This window comes from Apium graveolens, chromosome 8, assembly GCF_009905375.1.
Source record: "Apium graveolens cultivar Ventura chromosome 8, ASM990537v1, whole genome shotgun sequence".
NCBI classification, from domain to species: Eukaryota; Viridiplantae; Streptophyta; class Magnoliopsida; order Apiales; family Apiaceae; genus Apium; species Apium graveolens.
In genome coordinates, this window is record NC_133654.1 from 225,573,119 (window position 1) to 225,596,589 (window position 23,471).

Genomic DNA, 23,471 nt, shown 5'->3' on the forward strand with positions numbered 1-23,471 from the left:
GACAACATTTAGGACAGATAACTTGAAAATGGTTTTCTGGAAACAGGGGTGAAAATCCCAAAGTAGCAGTTTAAAGACAGTGGGTTATGTTCGGTATTTTTACTCCGCGCGACCTCTGTTCCGACATTTTTATAAATTTGAAAAATCAATATTTTTACTTGAAAGTTTTATATCAGTTAATATATTCTATTTATTACTCTATGTAAAAATTTCATAATTTTTGAATACTTCTAAGTCAATCATTTATATTTCCAAAGTTCGTAATTCGTAGCAGTTTTTATCGCGTAAATCATTTTCACTAAAACAGACCTAACTTTTGAACTGTATATCGAAATCAATCGATTCAAGCACCTTAATGATCCTTACAATATTATATATCATTATCAAGTATTATGTTTCAAGAATTCACAGTTTATACTTTCTGTATTTCTGCAAAAACTTAAGGTTACGATTCGCTCGATTTATCGACGTTACGCTCACGATTCGAGTTTCGTTTTCGCTTTTAAACTACTAATAATTAACCAAAAATAATCACACCATCATTTTAATACTTAATCCTCTCATTAATATCAAGTTCTTGAGGGCACAACATCAACCTTAGTATCTAACTAACTATTCATTCAAAAAATCAACATAACAACACTCATCTCATCCTCAATCACAAAATCCATCCAAGAAATATTTAAGAGTAAGAGTTTATACCTTCTTGAAAACAAGGGATGATAGAAATATGTTTTCAAGGACTTGTATGGCTTGAATGATGCTTATAGTGGGTAGATCCTTCAAAACCTAAGCCAAGAAAATAAATTAATTTTCGGATTTACTATTCATCCCCAACTTTGAGTAAGGATTTGACTATGCTATACAAATACAATGGCCATGAAATTTTGAAAGTACCTTGTACATGATATGAGGAAGCTTTGTTTAAAATTTGGTGATTTTGAATTCCTAGAACTTGAGATATGGATTTTTCTTTCTTGACAGTTTCTGCTGGGCAGTTTCCATACCTTTCTGCAAAGATCTGGAAAAATGAGGGCCTTACACCGATTAAATGGAAAATTAGTGTGAGGTAATAAGTGTATATCGTCTCAAGACCTTTCTAACGAGCAATATATCGTAATTTTGAGTGATAAATAAACGAGATACAGCCTTTCTAAGTTGTTGTTCCCAGTTTGGCCGAGTTGAAAAATGAAATGGGGGGGGGAGAGTTTTTGTTTTGCTTGCTAGTTGTCTCTTATATAAGTGTTAGATTATTTGTTGTATATAATCTAGATATGCATATCCAGATCATATCTTACTAGCATGGCCACAATTTCAATGCCTAAACTATAGCCAATACTACAACCTACATGCTAAGCTTACTATTTACCATACTAGGTTACTATGATCTTTAAGTAGGTTACTATTTGGTTGCTAACCTTGGTTACATTCTTACCTAATTTATTTTGCATGGTTTGTAAGGCTTGATACATTTTATTTATTCGCTTACGTATTTACATGGTCGCTTATTCGTTTTTGTAATAAATCTTCGTAAGCGATTCACGAGGTAAATCCTTTCTTATACGTCCTTTACGCTTTGAAGCCTTGTACTTGGGTTTTAATTTGTAGGACTTTAAATTTTTAATTGTATTGTGATTCTCATATTCCTTGATGGTTCGTATATACGGTCACTTTATAAAGTTTGTTTTCTTGGAAAACGAATGGCTTTACCATACACTCATTTGGTACGTATAATCCCAATATCAACTCGTAATCTTAAATTACAAACTTGTATATGGTGTGGTCGCAAAAAAAAAATAAATTAAAGTGCAAGGTTACTATTCATAAAGGTCTTTTACCGATATAAAAAATTTGGGTTTTTACATAGTTATTTGAAGAAAATCTGGTCCTATGCTAGGCCAATCCTACCATGAAAGCAATCAAAGACAAAGAATCAGCACACGCTAATACCTACTTGAAGAAGAATACCGAAGCCTGGATTCATCAAATGGTCTCGACCTAAGACCAAGAAAAAATTGAGGCCCAGGTAAAACAGAAGAAATTCAGATTGATAAAAGCAGTCCTACCAAGAGGGTGAAAGTTGGGTCCGGACTCGAAGCAGTCTTTAAAGAAGAACTGGTATCCTTGCTCTGGGAGTACAAAGATGTGTTTTCCTGGAGTCCAAGAGATATTACCGGATTGCACGAGTCCATAGCAATGCACAGCTTGTACGTCGATCCGAACAGATATCCGGTCAGGTAAAAAAGAAGGAACTTTTCCCCAGAGAGGCAAAGGGTAATAGATGAAGAAGTAGAGAAGTTGCTCAAAGTAGGGATTATCCGAGAAATCAAATACCCGGAATGGTTAGCAAATTTTGTCATGGTGAAGAAGTCAAATGGTAAATGAAGAATGTGTGTAGACTACACCGACCTAAATGATGCATACCCAAAGGACCCCTATCCATTGCCAAACATTGACCATCTAATAGATGCCACATTCGGACACATCGTGCTAGGATTTATTGACGCTTTCTCCGGATACAACCAGATCAAGATGAACCTAAAAGACATACCAAAGACAGCATTCATAACTCACAAAGCAGTCTACGCTTATGTGATGTTGCCATTCGGGCTGACAAACGCAGAATCCACTTACCAAAGAGCAATGGACAAGCTATTCAAGTCCTAGATCGGGAGAAACTTGGAGTCCTACGTTGACGATATGATTGCAAAATTAAAAACCATCCCAGGACACATAGAAGATCTGAGAGAATACTTTGATAACCTGAGGAAGCATGAACTCAAGCTAAATTCGGAAAAATGTACCTTCAGAGTTGGAGCAGGCAAGTTCTTGGGGTTCATGATCAGCAACCGAGGAATTGAAGCCAATACGGAGAAAATAAAAAGCAATATAAGAGATGAAGGCTCCCACGACCCAGAGAGATGTGCAGAAACTAGTGGGATCACTAGCAACACTTAAAAGATTTGTCTCCAAGCTAGCATAAAAGTGCTTACCCTTCTTTGATCTACTCAAAGAAGACAACAACAAGAAAGAAATCAACTGGACTCTGGAATGCCAATAAGCATTTGAAGAAATCAAGGAATACCTCCCGCGGCCACCAGTCCTAACTACGGCCCAACTAGGAGAGCCTCTCTACCTATACTTATTAGCCGGAGCATTAGTAGTTGAGGCTGCCATAATTCGGGAATAAAATGGAAAACAACAACCAGTTTACTATGTGAGCCAAGAACTCAAGGATGTAGAGACCATGTACCCAAGTTTAGAATAGTTTGCCTTTGCCTTGGTCACAACATCGAGGAAGCTAAGACACTATTTCGCAGGAAGAGAAATTAGGGTTGTCACAAACAAGCCTTTGAGGAAGATAATTCACAAACCAGATGTTTCGGGAATGCTAGTTAATTGAGCTGCGGAGTTAAGTTAGTTCAATCTAAGTTACATTCCCAGGACTGCCATCAAAGCTCAAGCACTTGCTGATTTTATAATTGAATGCAACTTTTCGGAGGCAGAACCAGAACCTATGAGCATAGACCAAGAGAGCAATCAAACTAGAAGCCCGGGAGCATGGACCTTGAAAGTAGACTGTTCATCAACAAGCGAAAGGTCGGGAGCCGGACTCATCCTAAAGAGCCCTGAGGGATTCGTGATACAAACAACTATATCCTTCGGCTTCTCAATAATAAAAAACCAGGCGGAGTATAAGGCACTGATTGTGGGAATGAAGCTTTCCAGGAATCTCAGAGTCCGGGACTTAAACATCTACAGCGACTCCCAAATAGTGGTCAAGTATACAAATGGACAATACATAGCAAAAGACCCAATTTTGGCAAAGTATCAGGCCATGGTTCAAAGCTACTTAGCATCAATCCCAATACATCAAGTCCTGTAAATATGTCAAGAAGAAAATGAAGAAGCGGGTACTCTGTCCAAGCTAGTCTGGAACTCATCAGACCTGGACTACTCAGTTTACTTCGAAGAATTGCAAAAACCATCTATGGAAGCTGAAGAAGTCCCGGAGATCGAAAATAACCAATAATGGATGACTCATTTAATCAACTATTTAAAAAAGGGAGAGCTCCCAGAAGAAAAAGGAAAGACTCAAAGCTTAAAAGCCAAAGCAGCCAAGTTCTTTCTTGAAGAAGGACTACTGTACCGCCAAACCTTCCCATCCCCAATCTTGAAATGCGTCGGCCCAGCTGAAGCTAATTATTGTTTGATGGAAGTACATGAAGGGATATGCGAAGATCACATGTTTGCAAAATCCATGACTCACAAGATCATAAGACAAGGCTACTACTGGCCAACAATTCACCAGGATGCAGTAGAGTTCGTCAAAAAATGCAAAGAATGCCAACTCTTCAACAATGTGTCCCGGATGAGCCTAGTCCTGTCTCCAATCCCCTTTGCTGTTTGGGGCATAGATATCATGGGACCATTCCCCCGGGCTAGAGGAGACTTCAGATACTTGTTGGTTTTAATTGATTACATGACCAAGTTGGTTGAAGCAAAAGCAATTAAGACAATCAACCAGCAGGACTGCATAAAGTTTATGGACAATATTTTGATGAGGTTCGGGATCCCAAGAGTCCAAGTTTCAGACAACGGATCATAGTTCGTCGGATCAGAATTCGAGTCCTACCTCCAAGAGCGTGAGATCAAGCACAAAAAGTCATCAGTAGCATACCCCCAGAGAAATGGTTAAGTAGAAGTCACAAACAGAATCCTGCTCCGAGGCATTGAGAAGAGACTCAAAGAAAGCAAGAGATAATGGCTAGAAGAACTGCCAAGTATATTGTGGTCCTACAGGACAAGCCCCCGAACAAGCACATGAGAAACTCCCTTCAAGCTAGCCTATGGTACAAAAGCAATGCTACCCGTTGAGGTGGGATCCCCTTCTCACAGAGCTATAAACTTCAATGAAATAGCTAACAAAGAAGGACTCAGAACAAATATGGAACTGATTGATGAAGTTCGGGACCAAGCTATATCAATAATGGAAAAATATAAGGAGAAAATGAAAGAGCACTTCAACAAGAAGTCCATAGTCAAAAACTTTCAAGTTGGAGACCTGGTTCTTCGAGACACAGAAGCCTTATATCCCACAAACACTGGAAAGCTAATTCCAAAATGAGAAGGACCATACAGGGTCAAAGAAGTCCTACGACCAAGAACTTACTAGCTAATGCATATGGATGGCTCCGAAGTTCCCAACACCTGACATGGACTCAGGCTAAGAAAGTTTTACCAGTAGTAAGGATAAAAGCAACCCCAGCAACCAAAAACTTGTAGCCTATGGGAAGCAACCACTTTATTACTCTATATTTTGTATGAAGCAAATTTGAAATCAATGAAAAATACTTTTTATTTTACTTAGCAATTTTTTACAAGCAATCATAGTCTGGGGTCAACCATGAACCCGGACTAGCCACCTATTTTACTTAGAGTTATTTCTCTAAGTAAAAGCAACCTCAGTCCTGGGTCAACCTTGAACCCATACTAGCCACCTATTTTCCTTAGAATTATTTATCTAAGTAAAAGCAACCTCATTCCTGGGTCAACCTTGAACCCAGACTAGCAACCTATTTTACTTTGAATTATTTCTCTGAGTAAAAGCAATGTTAATCCCAGACAATCTAACAGTTGAATTACAAACACAAAGTAATTTAAACACAAGTATTTAAAAAAATTTCTGGTGGATTGAACTTATCCACCAGAGTTATATATATATTTCATGAACTCTGTGATACAAAGATTGTACACAGCTTACAAGTGGAATCACAAAGAACAGAGAAATTCTTCACAGATACAACTTTTTCTATTTCTCTAGTTGATTGTTTAATTTACTACTAGCTAGTCTTGGTTTATATATTACCAAGTTATAAGTGAATAAGACAAACTAATAAAACAAAGTGTTTCTTTGTCTAATAACATGCTTCTTCATTTCTCCATCTAGTATCTTTGATTTTCTTCAAGTAAGCATGGAAATGAAAATGCTTCTTTGTTCTCTAAAACCTGTAAATAGGCTGCCACATTCCATTTGCATACAATCAACCTATGTGATTGTCTAGTCACTATCAACTGCTTTTTAAATTTGATCATCCGTTGGAACTCTATTGGATCATCCGTTGAGACTTTGTTGAATCATCCGTTGAGAGTCTGGTTGATCATCCGTTAAAACTCTAGTTGATCATCCCTTGAAACCTTATGGACCATCTGTTGAGAGTATCTTCATAGCAGTTAACTCTATTTCACTTATGCAATATTACAAGACATCTAATATTTACAATTAGCCAACCTATTTTGCATATTAATCTAGTAGTAAACATGACTTAGAATAATCTATAACTTCTAGTTCTCTAAGGCATTACAATATGCAGGAATGTGCTACTAAAACTTATTTAAACATAAGCTACTCTCTCAACGGATGACTAATAAAATTATCCGCTGAGAGCTACAAAAATCACTCGATTACATCTACTAAGGTATTTTTATAGTATATCATCAAGCCTACAACATATTCCTAACAAGAAACTTCAGTCCTGGGTCAACCATGAAACCAGACTAGCCACCTATTTTACTTAGAATTATTTCTCTGAGTAAACACAACCTCAGTCTTGGGTCAACCTTGAACCCGGACTAGCCACCTATTTTACTTAGAATTATTTCTCTAAATAAAAGCAACCTTAATCCTGGGTCAACCTTGAACCCGGACTAGCCACCTATTTTACTTAGAGTTATTTCTCCAAGTAAAAGCAACCTCAGTCCCGGGTCATCCTTGAACCCGAACTAGCCTCCTATCTTTACTTAGAATTATTCTTCTAAATAAAAGCAACCTCAGTCCGGGGTCATCCTTCAACCCGGACTAGCCTCCTATTTTTACCTAGAATTATTTTTCTAAGTAAAAGCAAAAGTAGCAACTAGTCATTAAAAAAATCTCCTAAGGCAGGATAAAACTTGCAAACATGAGCGAAAACAAAATTGCGAGAAAAACAACCAAAGCAAATTTAACATCCCGGAAAAAAGAAGCTCGGGTAAAAGTACAATCACAACATTAAATTTTACAAGGAGAACGAAAAAAGTCAAGTACAAATACTTCGGAAATAAAACATCAAACTATGACTCTGGTGCTTATCTGGAAGGAAGCTCGGGCACAAACCATCATACGGCTCCGGCTCGCCAAGACCAACCTCAATGTTCTTCTTAGATTTAATGAACTCTTGCACAAAGCTCTCCCAGTCAGCCTCTGAGTCCGTCTTGATATGACGCTCGACGACAGTCCAACAGTGAGCCACTTCGGAAGCACCAGCATTAGCAATGGCCCGGTCATGCTCAACAGATTTCTAATAGGCCTCGATAACCTCAGCCTCTAGCTTCACAATATACAATTGCTTCCGGATCTCGATGAGTTCGGACTTCATTTTCACGGCCTCCTTCTCAACGCTCTCAGCCTGGAGAGTAACATCACTCAGGTTCTTATTCAACCCGGAAATAGCAGCGTCCTTCCCGAAGATAGCAGCTTTAAGCTCACCAAGCTCCTTGTTCTTGTCTAGAATAAGAGCCCTAGCAGATACTTCAGCTTCGAATAAGAAATCAAAGCCGCCCCGGCCATATAAGCCCCAAGCTACAGATAAACCAAAACAAAAGAAGTCAAAATAAAGTAAAGGGAAACACTAAGGCATGAAAACACAAAGAATAATGAATATACCTGAACCCAGATCCGGGTACAATCCTTCATCACATAGTCGAACCAGACCCGGTTCATGGCACCCCAATCTGTTTCAGAAGGAAGCCCCGCCATAAAACGTGCAAGCCTCTCCTCCAGCTCTAGACTACGGTTCCCGGAAGGACCCTGCTCCCCACCTTTACCCTTATCCCGGGAAGAATCAGAGACAGGAGGAAGCTCACACCGAGGAGGCTTTGTGCCTTGTGTCCAGAGTCGCCTATTTTTCCTCCTTACCTCCACCTTCAGGAGCTCACCCAAAGGCTCTATCTCCTCGAGATTTTCAAACTCGTCCCTATTCTCCACGTCAACGGCTTTTTCTAGACTTCTCTCCTGCTCAACATACTCCAGATTTGAAATTGCGTTGCTCTGAGACCCCTCCTCCGGGTGGGATTGAGACCCAGACCCAGCAACAGAGGCCTTCTTCCTCTGCTTGAAAGCAGTCCCAAGTCCGAGGAGAGCATCGCTATAAGCAGAAGAAGACATATTTGGATTGTAATAAGGAAAACCTGTCAAAAGAAGAAGAAACACAAAAATTAGCCCGGACAAAACATAAAGTTATAAAATGTCGGATATAGACAAGATAAACAAGTACGGAAAATAGACAAGTTCGGGTATGAAGTAACCCGGACTACAGGAAAAATACTTACAACCAATTTTGTTCATAGTATTGTGGTTCATAAATGTATCTCGGGTCAGTTGGAACCCGAGACACTCACAGAAAGAAAAAATAAGCCGGATAGCTTCACCCCTCCGCATTAGACGTCGAAACCTGGTCTAAACTCCGTCAAGAGCTATATAAGGAAAATAATATAGATCCAAGCCCCTCAACAAAATTATTTCCCTGTTCAAGTGCTTCAATGATGATTGTTGAATGACAGGCCTGAACCCGGACCTATATCCACACTCCGCATCCCGAAAGCGTATCTCGTACAAGGGCGGTTGGATGGACCTAACTATAATGAAGATGTGGTGCCAAAGTTTAAAGGTAGGTTGGACCTTAAACTTATTGCAACAAGTAATAAACCAAGACATCCATTTTATCCCATTAGGGGTTATCTGTATTGGAGACAACTGGTATACATACTTGTACAGATGCTTGAGAAAAAGGTGTCAATGGGGGTTCCACCGGGACCTAAGGTGCTCCAGCCAGACGGGAACAAATCCGTCAGCCGGTCTATGGTAAATCTTCTCTACGGGCAGATGCCATATCTATTCAATCTGGGAGTCCAACTGAAAAGCAGCCCGGATCGACGAATCCTGGGTCGCGTGGTCCAGAGCAGCGTATTCATCTTTCAACGGGCACGGATCCTTAACAACGATCATCCTCGTGAATCTCTGATCAAAATCAGCCTCATCATAAGCCCCCAGACCAGCATCCGACTGTCTAGCATACCTGGACCTAATACTCTTGTAATACCAGCTATTTTCAATTTCTTCACTCTTGGTAATAAAATAGTTTGACACATCTGCTCAGAGTCCCTCAGGATTACAGGGAACATTCCTAGGAGATATCATACCAATTGTAATGGAACTAGAGTCCGAAGTAGAAGCTCTCTTCCCCATCTCTACCCGGTTAGAATTACAGTCAGATTCAGAGTCAGAATGTCCCAGATAGCAAGATATGTTAGCTTTGGCACGAGCTTTAGTCCGGACCATATACCTAGAAGAAATGATATAGGTTAGCTAAATCCCTAAAAATTATTTACTTATAGCCTACAATGGTCCGGAATACCCTACTTTCAATTTTTATTAATTTATAAGCTACTAGTCCAGGAAGATCTCCCCCTTGGCGTAAACTACTCTGTTGTATAAGACATGCCTGTACCTCAACAAGACTAAATCATATTGACAACCCTAAATAAGTTGTATTGTTATCTTAGTTTGTATTTATACTTGTAACACTTAAAGTCTGTAAAAATGTAAAGGAGCAGACTGGAGTCTTTTTCCTGAAACAGTATCAATCCTAAGGATTCTATCTGGAAGAAGATCAAGGTGATCATGCCTCAGAAGAATTTTGAAGAAGCTTGGAGTTGAATAAATCTGTTTGGTTAAAAATACTCCAAGTTAAGATCTCTACAAGTCACAGATTTAGTGTTATAGAGAAGTCATTCGAGAACTCCAAATGACTTATCGAGAAGTCGGGAAAGCTACTAGAGAACTCAGAGAGATATCGACAAGTCAAGAAGACATGAAGGTTGGAGATATCGACAAGTCATTTCTTCACTAGAGAACTCAGAGTTATCGACAAGTCTACATTCATTAGAGAACTCTGAGTTATCGATAAGTCAAAGTCCACTAGAGAACTTAGAGATATCGATAAGTCAAAATTCACTAGAGAACTTTAAGTTGTCGACAAGTCAAAGTGAAGACAAGCCAAAGTTTCATTCGAGAACTCAGAGACCTCTATAAGTCAAATTCACTAGAGCATTAGAGATCTCGATAAGTCATTATACTTATCGAGATGTCAAGATCTCTATATGCCTAATTGGAGATCTCGAGTAAAATTCTCAAAGTACAAATTCACAGACCAGTTCAATATTCAAGATAAACAATCAACAAACAATCCAACCAGGTGGATTGACAAGTCTACAAAAAGCAGTTTGAAGAATGTGCAAGATCAATGGTGAAGATTAACTGACAGAGGAAGATCAAGATAATCACGTGATGCTAAAGATATGTTAATCCAAAAATGGAAGATCTACTTTTCTATAAATAGAAATGACAAGTGACAGTTTAGAAAAGCTAATAGCATGTCTTATTGTACACTGTGTAAACCAGCAGCTAACTGGATTATAAAGTTAACACTGGTCCTCCAGTCAATTGTAACAATTTAGATAAAAATCTTACAACTCTCTCAAGAAGAAGCTAAGATCTTTATCAACAAAGAGCCTAGAAATTTTGTAGCAAAACATTCTTAATTTTAATTTAAAATTAAGTGAATTTTGAAGATTTGTGTTCTTTATTTTTTGTAAGCTTAATTTCTGCATGAACACATTTTAATACAAGATTTAATGTACTTTGTTCAACCATAAAAATTCAAGAAAAGCTCAAAAATAGTAAAACACATTCACCCCCCCCCCTCTGTGTGTTATTCATTTCCTAACAAGTGGTATCAGAGCAAAATCTGAAAGTAAACAGATTCAAGATCTTGGAAAAATGAATACACAGAAAATCAGTAGCATCAAAATTCCTACCTTTGACAAAACTAACTACACTCTTTGGAAAAAGAAAATGATGCTGTTTATCAGGATGGCCAATCGACTCTACATTCAGATCCTCAAGAATGGGCCCTTCACTCCTATGGTTAGAGTTGAGAAATCTACAGATGGAGACATGGTTATCCCAGCTCATTATGTTCCAAAAGACCCTTCTGAGTATACTGAGCCTAAAATGGAGAAAGTTTCCCTGGATAGTGGCCTACAATTAATATTGATTGAGTCACTTGACAATGTGATGTACAACAACATTGTCAAATGTGACAGTGCCAAACAAATATGGGAAACGATTGAGATACTCTGTGAGGGAACTGAGGAAGTTAGATCAAATCAGAGAAGGATACTGATTTCAAGGTATGAGGGTTTCATGGCCAAGCCAAAGGAAAGTATAACATATGTGTTTGAAAGTAACAAGATGATAAATGATTTGCGACTCCATTAAAAATACTATGAAGCTGAAGAAGTGAACCTGAAGTTCCTGCTTACTCTCCCTGATCATTTGGAACAGAAAATCTCAGCAATCAGGGAAGGGAGAGACTTGAGTAGGATAACACTGGAAGTTCTGTATGGAATTCTTAAAACATATGAACTTGAAATAATTCAGAGAAAATCATTGAGATCTAGCCAAGGACATTTTGTAGATGGCTCAAGTGCTTTAATTGTCAATGAAAGCCAAACATCTACTGATGAGCCAAGATCTCAAACTCCAGTTGCCTCAACAAGTGAGCAAAGAACAAATAATTCACAGGAACAAGTCATTCTGAAATTTGAAGAAGATGAGTTCTACACTCTTGATGAGCTGGATGAACTAGATCAATCAATGGCTTATCTGGCTAGAAAGTTCTCTAATATTAGAGTAAAGAAGCTAAGATACTTCAAGAGTAAATGACAGTCTTTCAACAAAGACAACAGCTGGAAAGAAAAAGGGAAGTATAATTCTGATAGCAAGAATGGCTACAAAACTGGATCTGTTGACAGATCTAAGATAAGGTGCTTCAATTGTGATAACTAGGCTATTTTACTACAGAATGCAGGAAACCCAAGAAAGCAAAGAAGGATAAAGCTTATCTTGAACTTGAAGCAAAGTATGAAGCTCTTCTAAAGAAACAGGAAAGCAAAGCTTATATTGTAGAGGGTAAAAATTGGGATGACTCTGAAAATGATGAAGATGAAGAATTTAGAAATTATGCACTCATGGCCTTGGAGCAAGGAGAATCATCCTCATCTAAATCACAGGTACCAACTCTTACCACAATTGATTTAACTGTAAATCAATATAAGGAAACTGTAGAAAAGATGAGCACAGAAATGTTTCACATCCACACAAGCATGGTTGCTGCTAATGAAGAAGTTAGCAGATTAACAAAGATAAATGAGAAGCTTGAAAGTGAGAAGCAAGAAACTGAATTGTTGTTGGTGGAGCTTGAAGCTTTAAAACAAGAAAATGCATATCTAAATAACAAGCTCAAGTGTGCAAATGAAATTGAAGCAGTGCTAAGGGAGAAGCTGGAAAAGTATGAAGTGAAGCTGAAATCTTTCAGAAATGCATCTGAACTGGTTGGACAGTACCATGAGAAAAACAAGTCATGTGCAAATATTGCTATTGGCCTTGACTATGATGCTTTGATTGACAAAAAGAAAACTGTAGGTGACAAAGGGAAAGCAAAGAAAAATGAAAATTCTCCAACCTTCTTGAAATAGGTTAATGCACCTATTTTCAAAGCATGTGAAGTCAACTTCAGTGAAGAAAAATTGATTATCAAGCAAGAAATTGTTGATGAGGATAAAGAAAAGAAAACTGAAGAATCAGTTCAGTCTTCCAATACTGAAGAGAAGCTCATGGACAAATAAAGTCCCAAGACTCCTGTTAAAGAAACCAAAACTGAAGATGCAAGAAAGAAGAAGAAAAATAGAAATGGGAAAATAGGGATAAACAAAAGTAATAATTTTTCTTATGTTGCAGATGCTCCTAGAAAGAAGTGTGAAAAATGTGGCTCTGTAAATCATCTAACTCACCTTTGTAAAAAGGTTGTTAGCAAGCCAACTGAAGGAGCATGCAAATACAATGAAGCAGATTCAAATAATCCCTACTCATTCTGTGACAAGTTTGATTGCATCCCTTGTAACTTGAAAGTGATGAAGAGTTGCCACAAACTGAGACTAGACCTTAAAGAAACAAAAATTGGGTATACATCAGACATGGAAAATGCACAACAGTCACTGAACTCTATTTTATCTGAAACTACTCATTCTACTTCTGCTAAATCAGTTAACAAGAAGAAAGTACCCAACATTACTTGGGTTGCTAAACACACTTAAAACTCATTGTGTGCAGGGAAAAGTAAATAAAGTCATATGGATCATAGATAGTGGATGTTCCAGGCATATGACGGGTGATAAAGCCCTGTTATCACAGTTTGAGGAGAAAGCTGGCCCTTTGGTGACCTTTGGAGACAACAGCAAAAGATTCACAATGGGATATGGCAAGATTGTTTCTGAAAATGTTATCATTAATGATGTAGTACTGGTAGCTGGTCTTGAGGTGAATCTTCTAAGTGTTAGCCAATTTCCAGACAAAGGCTTTGAAGTTTTATTCAACAAAGAATAATGCACTTTTATCAGCAAGGAAACTGGTGAAGTGTTAGGGCGGAAAACACGTGCTAATAATACACGCAAGTATACACGTTCGCAAGTAATATAGAATAATTTCTAGTTCGTTCCCACAGAGACTCAGACTAATTATGCTCAATTAACACTCACTCACCAATGTATGATTACTTCTCAATGTTAAGACAATAACGCATAGAATTGATTAACTAATTATTAACTAGAATTAACTACGAGAATTAAACACTTAACAGACACTTATATTAACAATATTAAACACACATGAGATCATAACTTCATTACTACTTCCTTCAATAGTTATTGTTATTACCCTTAGAATGTAACGGTGATGATATTAATCGAATAACACTAAACTGATAAAAGCCAACTTTCGTTGTACCAATACCATTCTACCAAACATCCACAATTAAGATAGAAGTTAAATAGTCATCAATTATGTTGAGACCCTATATGTCTACAGAATTTGACAACATAACGATTTAAGCACAAGTTATTCCTTATGATTACACAGGGCAAGTAAAACGGTTAGAGTTACCCACTAATCATGCATACACATACATGAACCTATGCTAGCATGGCAAGTTCTAAATCCCAAGATCCACCGTCGCTTCACAAGAGATTAAAACCCTATCTTATATGTTCACGACGCACATAAGACGAATAAGCACAACCAATACTAGATATCATACAATCATCACACACTAAGGTATTAAACAACTAACTAAAGAATTCCATAGTAAATCCGTTATGACCCCATGATCACGATTAACCCATGATTGAACTCATCGTCACCATGGGTTCATATGAAAACATGATAATAACACACGAGAATAATTAATAAAACTACTTATATTAAACCAGAGTACGTCACAAGAGTAAATAGGTTCAAAGTAAAGAAAACTAGCATCCACTGTTATAACGAATAAAAGAATCACAAGAAACTATGCTTCCTCTTCGTTGCGGTGTGCTAAAACGGTCTTCTTCCTTATCTCCTTGCTCCTCGATTAATACCACGATTCAACACACGTGAAACATCTCTGAAAACTACTTATATAGAAGCCCCACAAAACCCAGCCATCTAAGAAGTCAGAAGTCCAGCAGAACTAGAACTCTAAAAAATCATATTTTTAATTCGCGCCCCTGAGCGGCCGCCCAGCAATCCTGAGCGGCCGCCCAGCTTCCTGAGCGGCCGCCTAGCCAGGCTGAGCGGGTGCCTAACACCTTTTTGGAAAATTAATTATTTTGCTCCCATTCGCTGCTGCATTTTGCTCCTATCTTCCCACTTGCAATGCCAAACACATACTAAGGCTTATTCTTGATGAAAACTCTCCACAAATACAAGTAATACCTTGAAATGCACAAACACTAGAAAAACGCATCAAATACACAAAATACTTGATTTCAAGACAACAATTCAAGCCATTATAAGACGTTCTAAGTGGTATAAAATGCCACTTATCACACCTCCAAACTTAAATCGATGCTTGTCCTCAAGCGTCACAGACTCAAAAACAAAACAAAAACATGCATGAATACAATCTACATGAAATGCAACGATCTCCCTCACTACGACCAAACCAACCAACTCATGACATCTCAACAAATGCAATTAGGCGAATAAAGATCAATCAAATCATACAAACTAACATACAACCAGAAATATGATATGTGCAAATGCTTAACAAATATGCTTCAAAACTAGATCAATTATCATAACTCGACTATCCTCAAGCAATCACATGATTATACGAAGAATAAATTCTAGGCACAAAATGACTTAAACACTTCTAGATTACTGGAGCTTATTGCGGAATCATGCTTTTTATTCAACATAACAACAATGCTTATTTGACCGTCCAATGAGTGTGGTCCACAACCAGAAACGTGATATGTGCAAATGCTTAACAGATATGCTTCAAAACTAGATCAATTATCATAACTCGACTATCCTCAAGGCAATCACATGATTATACGAAGAATAAATTCTAGGCACAAAATGATTTAAACACTTCTAGATTACTGGAGCTTATTGCGGAATCATGCTTTTTATTCAACATAACAACAATGCTTATTTGACCGTCCAATGAGTGTGGTCCACAAAAGACTTATACAATGGCATCCATTTAGCGAGCGTTAGGTTAGCGGATCCCAGACTATAAAAGCCTTAGGTTACTAGGCACAAAGTCCCCTAAGAACTTAATAATTGGAATACCAAAGAGCCCACTCGTGGTCTATTATGCATAAACACATACTTTTTTTTCTTTTTTTTTCTTTTTTTTTTCTTATTTTTTTCTATATTTTTTCTCTTTTTTTTTCAAATTTCTGAGCAAGTGCGTTTCGCTCCATCTTGCTCAACCCTAGACTACTCGCATAAAATATGAGCCGGCTACTAGCCAATTGACGCCTAGCCACAATTAGCAATGAATCCCAATTTTTACTCCAAAATTTACTTTTCATGCCTTTTATCATTAAGAACCTATTAAAAATTCTAAGCATAATCAATAGATTAACCTTGAAAACCATCAAACCATGACAACAATCTAGTCCTTAAGCATACTTTAATACTTAGTGAAATTACAAGTGTTTCTAGCATGCATGTCAACCTACAAGACTCATCATCACTCTAACGCTATCACTACACTCGCATCAATATCACAATTCAATTGGTAAAGCTACGCAAAAGGGATCATGGTAAATGCATGAGCTAAATGACATGATAAATAAAACTATAAAATAATAATAAAAAAAACTATATGGCAAAAATATGCAATTATATAAACTAAACTATCATGAATATGCAACTATATGACACACACACAAAAATATTCCTTAACTACCACCCCCAAACTTAAAATCTTCACTGTCCCCAGTGAAGGTAGTAGAAAGGAACTCAAGGTATAACTACTCGGAGAAATCATCATCATCACCCTCAAAGGGTGGAGTATCAGGAGGCGGATATGCAGAGTCCTCACCAAAAACGGGCCACTGGATGTCAGCTCCAAGGCCTCTAAAAGCAGTCCCAAGTGCAAGGGTGAGCTCCTGAGCAAACCTACTCTGTGTCTCGTACATAGCTTCCATCCTCCTTGACAGCCTCCTATATTGGGCATCAGCCATCCCAGCACCCTCCTGAGCTCTAGAAGAGCCTTCCTCATCATGCCCCGGCCTAGCCATGGTAGCACCAGCTGCTGGACGTCCTCCTGGAAGACGATAACCCAACATATGCTCCTCGGGCTCTCCACCCATCCACTCCTGCATCGCATTCAGAGTCCCTGAATCAATAGAAGCGGCCGACATCTGCAACTGCTCGTGAGAAGGCCAATGAACTCCCACCGCTCGGCATAGCTTCATGACAATAGATGCATAAAGGATGTTCATGTGCTTCGCTCCCCTAAAAAACTTCAGAATTCCTTGGTAGATGAACTCACCAAAGTCTACATAATACTCCTCATTCAAAATACCCCATAACAACCTTGCTCGCTCAACTGTAATCTCATGTGCATGTGAAGTAGGCAGAACATTAGCACAAATAAAGGCATTCCATGCACGGGCATACCAGTTCATCGCAATCACCGGAAAAGAACGATACTCATTAGTCCCAGTCTTGAACTTCCAAACCGTGCCCGGTTGACAGAGAGTAGCACAAATCAAATCCAAATCAAACTCCTCGGAGGGCTTCTCATTCCAATTCTCCTTCGTGGGCTTCTGCTGTCGCTGCCCAATCACATGGTGAATCGCCTCGGGATGATAATCCACCGTTAGCCCACACACAACAGACAACAGAAAACCCATTCTTTTCAGCCTTTACGTTCGCATAAAACTCGCGAACCACGCTCATCGGAACCGCCTCCGGTGACTCACAAAAAGAAATCCAACCCTTTTCAGCAATCATCGGCAACAACTCACCATCCCTCCCCGATGGTAAGAATCCCCTCTCCTTCAAAATCGGCTTACCCAGAAGCCTAGTATACTCCTCCTCAGCAGCCCTATCAAACAAACGAGGTCTCGCAGCAGTACCCCTCGAAGAATCAGCAGTAGGAACAGTGTTGCTGCTATCAATAGTCCTGGATCTCTTGGGTGCCATTAAAACTGAAAAAAAGTGTTTAAGATTTGTGTTTTTGGAATATGGGAGAGAGTTTTAAGGTTGAAAGTGTATGGGGGAGTATATGGAATAGTTGTATGTATATATAGGGTAGAGATTAAGGTTAAAATTTGATTAGGAGTAGGGTTGAGGGTTAAAAACGTGGTTTTATGGGAAAGGGATTCGTGGGTAGTGGGTTGTGTTTTTAGTTTTGTGTTTTCTGATTGTTTTGGATTTTATAAGGCTAATTTTTTTTTTCAGGAATTCGGGGGCTGAGCGGCCGCTCAGCAAAGCTGCGCGGGCGCCCAGCATCCTGAGCGGCCGCCTAGCAGAGCTGAGCGGGCGCCCAGATGGTGACTGGAAAAAAAATTCTTGCCCTTTTTTCTGATTTTTTTTGTATTTTTGGATAGGTTACTAATTTCTAAGGGTTCCTATAACAACAAATCTTGGGTTGCCTCCCAAAAAGCGCTTCTTTTACGTCATTAGCTTGACGTAGCGTACCTTGCTCAAGTTGACAATAAAACGGCACTAACCACTTCCCGGTTTGCCGTGTCCCCATAGTAATGCTTCAAACGCTGACCATTAACCTTGAATGTTTGGCCCAGATCATTCTCAAAAATCTCCACCGCTCCATGTGGAAACACAGTTTTGACAATAAAAGGTCCAGACCACCTTGATTTCAACTTTCCAGGAAAAACTCGGAGACGAGAGTTGAATAAAAGAACTTGCTGCCCCGGCATAAATGACTTAGGATATAGCTTCCTGTCATGCCACCTTTTCACTTTTTCCTTGTACATTTTGTTGTTCTCGTACGCTTGGAGTCGAAATTCATCAAGTTCATTTAACTGAAGCATTCGCTTCTTCCCAGCTGCATCTAGATCAAGGTTCAACTTCTTCAACGCCCAATAAGCCTTATGCTCAAGCTCTGCAGGTAAATGACATCCCTTACCATAAACAAGTTGAAACGGGGACATCCCAAGTGGAGTCTTGTATGCTGTTCTATAAGCCCAAAAAGCTTCATCGAGCTTTAAAGACCAATCCTTCCTTGACGGACAAATAACTTTCTCTAGAATGCGCTTGATCTCTCTATTAGTCACTTCCGCTTGACCATTCATTTGCGGATGATAGGCAGTAGCAACACGATGATTCACATTGTAGCGCTGCATCATAGAAGTGAACTTATGGTTGCAAAAATGCGACCCCTCATCACTTATGATTACTCGTGGCGTTCCAAACCTTGTGAAAATCTGCTTATGAAGAAAATTCAACACTACCTTTGCATCATTCGTCGGTAGAACCATGACTTCTACCCATTTTGAGACATAATCGACTGCCAGCAAGATGTACTGATTATTACAGGATGAGACAAATGGTCCCATGAAATCGATTCCCCAAACATCAAAGACCTCGACTTCAAGCATCACATTTAACGGCATCTCATCCTTCCTCATAAGATTCCCCACTCTTTGGCAACGATCACACCTTAAAACGAACTGATGTGCATCCTTAAACAAAGTAGGCCAGAAAAAACCTGCTTGCAGAATACGAGCTGCTGTCTTTTCAGCACCATAATGTCCACCATAAACTGTGGAGTGGCAGTCTCGTAATATCCCCTCCGTCTCACAGAATAGGATACATCTCCTGATGATCTGGTCAGCTCCTTGTCTAAACAAATACGATTCATCCCACATGTACCACTTCACCTCATGCAGAAACTTCTTCTTTTGAGCTGTATTCATATTAGGAGGCATTATATTGCTGACAAGATAGTTCACAATATCTGCGAACCATGGCTCTTCCTCCTGAACTGCGAACAACTACTCATCCGAAAAAGATTCATTGATCAATGTCTTATCATGTGAAGTAGAATCGGAATTCTCCAATCTAGAGAGATAATCAGCTACTTGATTCTCAGTACCTTTTCGATCCTTGATCTCTAACTCAAATTCATGTAGCAAGAGCACCCAACGAATAAGTCTAGGCTTCGAATCCTTCTTGGAAACCAAATAGCGAATGGCTGCATGATCATTGAATACTGTCACCTTTGTCCCAAGCAGATAAGATCGAAATTTTTCGAAACCAAAGACTATAGCCAAGAGCTCCTTCTCAGTAGTGGTGTAGTTCATTTGAGCTCCATTTAGAGTCTTACTAGCATAGTAGACCACATGAAAAAGATTATTCTTGTGCTGCCCAAGAACTGCTCCCACCGCATAATCACTCGCATCACACATCATCTCAAAAGGCTCTATCCAATCAGGTGCCGTAATAACCGGTGCTGTTATCAAACTCTTCTTGAGAGTCTCGAATGCCAACAAGCATTCATCATCAAATTTAAAAGGCACATCCTTCTCGAGCAAGTTGCACAACGGCTTAGATATCTTCGAGAAGTCCTTAATGAAACGCCGATAAAAACCCGCATGACTAAGAAAACTACGGATTCTTTTCACAGAAATAGGTGGTGAAAGATTTTCAATGACTCCAACTTGGCTTTGTCCACCTCAAGACCCTTGCTAGAGACCTTATGCCCAAGAATAATGCCTTCACGCACCATAAAGTGACATTTTTCCCAATTGAGCATCAAATTAGTTTCCACACACCTTTTGAGCACCGCATGAAGATTATTCAAACATTCATCATATGAATGTCCAAAGATGGAGAAGTCGTCCATGAACACTTCGACATTATTTCCAATCATATCAGAGAATATAGCCATCATACAACTCTAAAAAGTGGCAGGTGTGCCACATAAGCCAAACAAAACCAAATGGACAAGTGAAGGTAGTCTTTTCTTGATCCTCTGGTGCAATGCAAATCTGATTATACCCCGAATAGCCATCCAGAAGACAGTAATACTCATGACCGGCCAACCTGTTAAGCATCTGATCAATAAATGGAAGAGGGAAGTGATCCTTTCTCATGGCCTTGTTCAACTTTCTGTAATCCATGCATACCCTCCGTCATGTGACTGTTCGAGTGGGGATGAGCTCGTTCTTCTCATTTACTACCACAGTAATACCTCATTTCTTCGGTACACATTGCACGGGGCTCACCCAAGAACTGTCAGAAATAGGATATATGATTCCTGCATCCAACCACTTCAGAATTTCTTTCTTCACCACTTCTTTCATGATAGGATTAAGTCATCGTTGTTGCTCAAAAGTTGGCTTACTACCTTCTTCTAACAGAATTTTATGCATGCAGTACGAAGGGCTGATCCCTTTGATATCTGCTATAGTCCATCCAATAGCCGATTTGAATTCTCTCAAAATCTTCAAGAGCTTGTCCTCCTCACTACCTGAAAGGTCAGATGTAATAATAACAGGTAAAGTAGATGCATCACCTAAAAAGGCATACCTCAAGTGTTCAGGCAATGGTTTAAGCTCCAAAGTAGGTGCTTCCTCAATAGATGGTTTGAGTTTTCCTTCAGCATTCTTGAGATCAGAAGTACCAAGAGATTCAAATGGCATGTCTAGTTTTCGCCTCCAAGGAGAAGCATTTAGATATTGTAGTTGCTCATTGCCATCCTCATCATCACTGTCAAATTCCCCTACTAAAGCTTTCTCTAATGCGTTAGATATTAGCATATGATCAAGTTCTAAAGTTACCGCAGAATCAATCAAGTCCACCTTTAAGCACTCCTCGTCTTCTGTAGGGAATTTCATTGCTTTGAATACATTGAATGTCACATCCTGATCCTGCACCCTCATAGTAAGTTCACCTTTTTGCACATCTATCAGGGTACGACCTGTAGCCAAGAAAGGTCTTCCCAAGATTATGGGGATCTTCTTATCTTCCTAGAAATCCAAAATGACAAAGTCTGCAGGAAAGAAGAGCTTATCCACCTTTACTAACACGTCCTCCACTATGCCTCGTGGGTATGTAATAGAACGATCAGCCAATTGTAGAGACATGTAGGTGGGCTTTGGATCAGGCAAATTCAACTTTTTGAAGATAAACAACGGCATCAGATTGATGTTTGCTCCCAAATCGCACAGGAATTTATTAAAAGACAACTTGCCAATGGTGCAAGGAATGGTGAAGCTACCTGGATCTTTAAGCTTTGGAGGTCATTTTTGTTGCAGCACAGCACTACACTCTTCCGTTAGAGCAACGGTCTCAAGGTCATCCAGTTTCACCTTCCTAGAAAGAATACACTTCATGAATTTCGCATAACTAGGCATTTGCTCCAGAGCCTCAGCGAAAGGTATGTTGATGTGAAGTTTCTTGAACACCTCCAGAAACTTACCGAACTGCTTATCCAGTTTTTGTTATTACAATCTCTTAGGGAAAGGTGGTGGAGGATAGAGCTGTTTCTCCCCTGTATTACCCTCAGGAAGAGTGTGTTCAACAGTAGTCTTTCTTGGTTCCACCGCTTTCTCCTTTTGCTTCTCTTCTTCATCAACAACTTCAGCTTTTCCATATTTCGCTTTTTCAGCATCAGCAACTTTCCCAGACCTTAAGGTAATAGCCTTGACTTGCTCTTTAGCTTCCTTCCTGCCTGGAACTTCAGTATCACTGGGAAGTGTGCCAGGTTGACGATTGAGCACTGCATTGGCTATTTGATCGATTTGATTTTCCAAGGTCTTGATAGAAATAACCTGACTTTTGCACAACAGCTTGAGTTCCTCAAAATCAGCACTAGAAGGTGGAGCAGCACCTCCTTGTTGAGGATATGATTTCCTTTGAGCATACTGCTGTGGTTGCTGGAATCCAGGTGGATTAAACTGTTTACTTACGCCTTGCTGGTATGGTTGCTGAATAGCATTCTGATTATTGCTCCAGCTGAAACTGGGATGATTTCTGTTATTAGGATGATAAGTATCTGGCACAGGCTGCTGTGGTCGCTGATAATTGTTCATATATTGAACAGATTCATTAACAAGAGAACACCGATCCGTAGCATGAGAACCTGCACAAAGCTCACAGACCATAGCTATCTGATTGACTCCATTGGTGGCTAAAGAATCGACCTTTATAGACAGCGCTTGGAGCTGCGCTGCAATAGCTGTAGTTGCATCAACTTCCAGAATACTTGCTACCTTCCCAGTCATCATCCTTTGAGTTGGGTTTTGATGCTCATTTGCAGCCATAGTTTCAATAAGATTATAAGCCTCGGTATAGCTTTTGGCCCATAAGGCGCCTCCAGCTGCTGCATCTAGCATGGGCCGAGATTGGGCCCCCAAACCATTATAGAAACCAGTGATCACCATCCAGTCAGGCATACCATGATGTGGACACTTTTTCAACATCTCCTTGTAGCGCTCCCAAGCTTCGCACATAGATTCTGTTGGTTGCTGCGCAAACTGTGTAAGAGCACTCCTCATAGCTGCAGTCTTCGCCATAGGATATAACTTTACCAGAAACTTTTACGCAAGATCTTGCCAAGTAGTGATGGACCCAGATGGTTCATTATGTAACCAGTCCTTAGCTTTATCCCTCAGAGAGAATGGGAAAAGCCTCAGCTTGCTAGCCTCATCAGTCACACCATTATATTTGAAAGTACTACAGATCTCGACAAAATTCCTGATTTGCATGTTGGGGTCTTCAGTTGCGGCACCTCCGAAAGAAACAGAATTCCGCACCATCTGAATAGTGCCCGACTTGATTTCAAAAGTGTTAGCCTGAATAGCCGGATGAAGGATGCTTGATTGAATGTCGTTAATTTTAGGCCGAGAAAAGTCCATAAGAGCTGGATCTGCCGGAACTATACGATCACCCATGATTACTGGTTCTTTTTGCTCACTCTCTTTATCCGAATCTTCAAAATCTATCTTCTCCAGAATATCAAGAACTGAGTCTGTCTCCTCAGCCGTATCTAAAGTCCTCTTGC

The 23,471-nt window shown here is 39.4% G+C and overlaps 1 non-coding gene across 1 annotated transcript; it reads left to right on the forward strand.

The window, feature by feature from the left end:
• Positions 1-22,861: 22,861 nt before the first annotated feature.
• On the forward strand, positions 22,862-22,968 carry LOC141681823 (small nucleolar RNA R71). Its single transcript, XR_012559247.1, has one exon. It is a non-coding gene; the product is annotated as a small nucleolar RNA R71 (small nucleolar RNA).
• Positions 22,969-23,471: the final 503 nt, after the last annotated feature.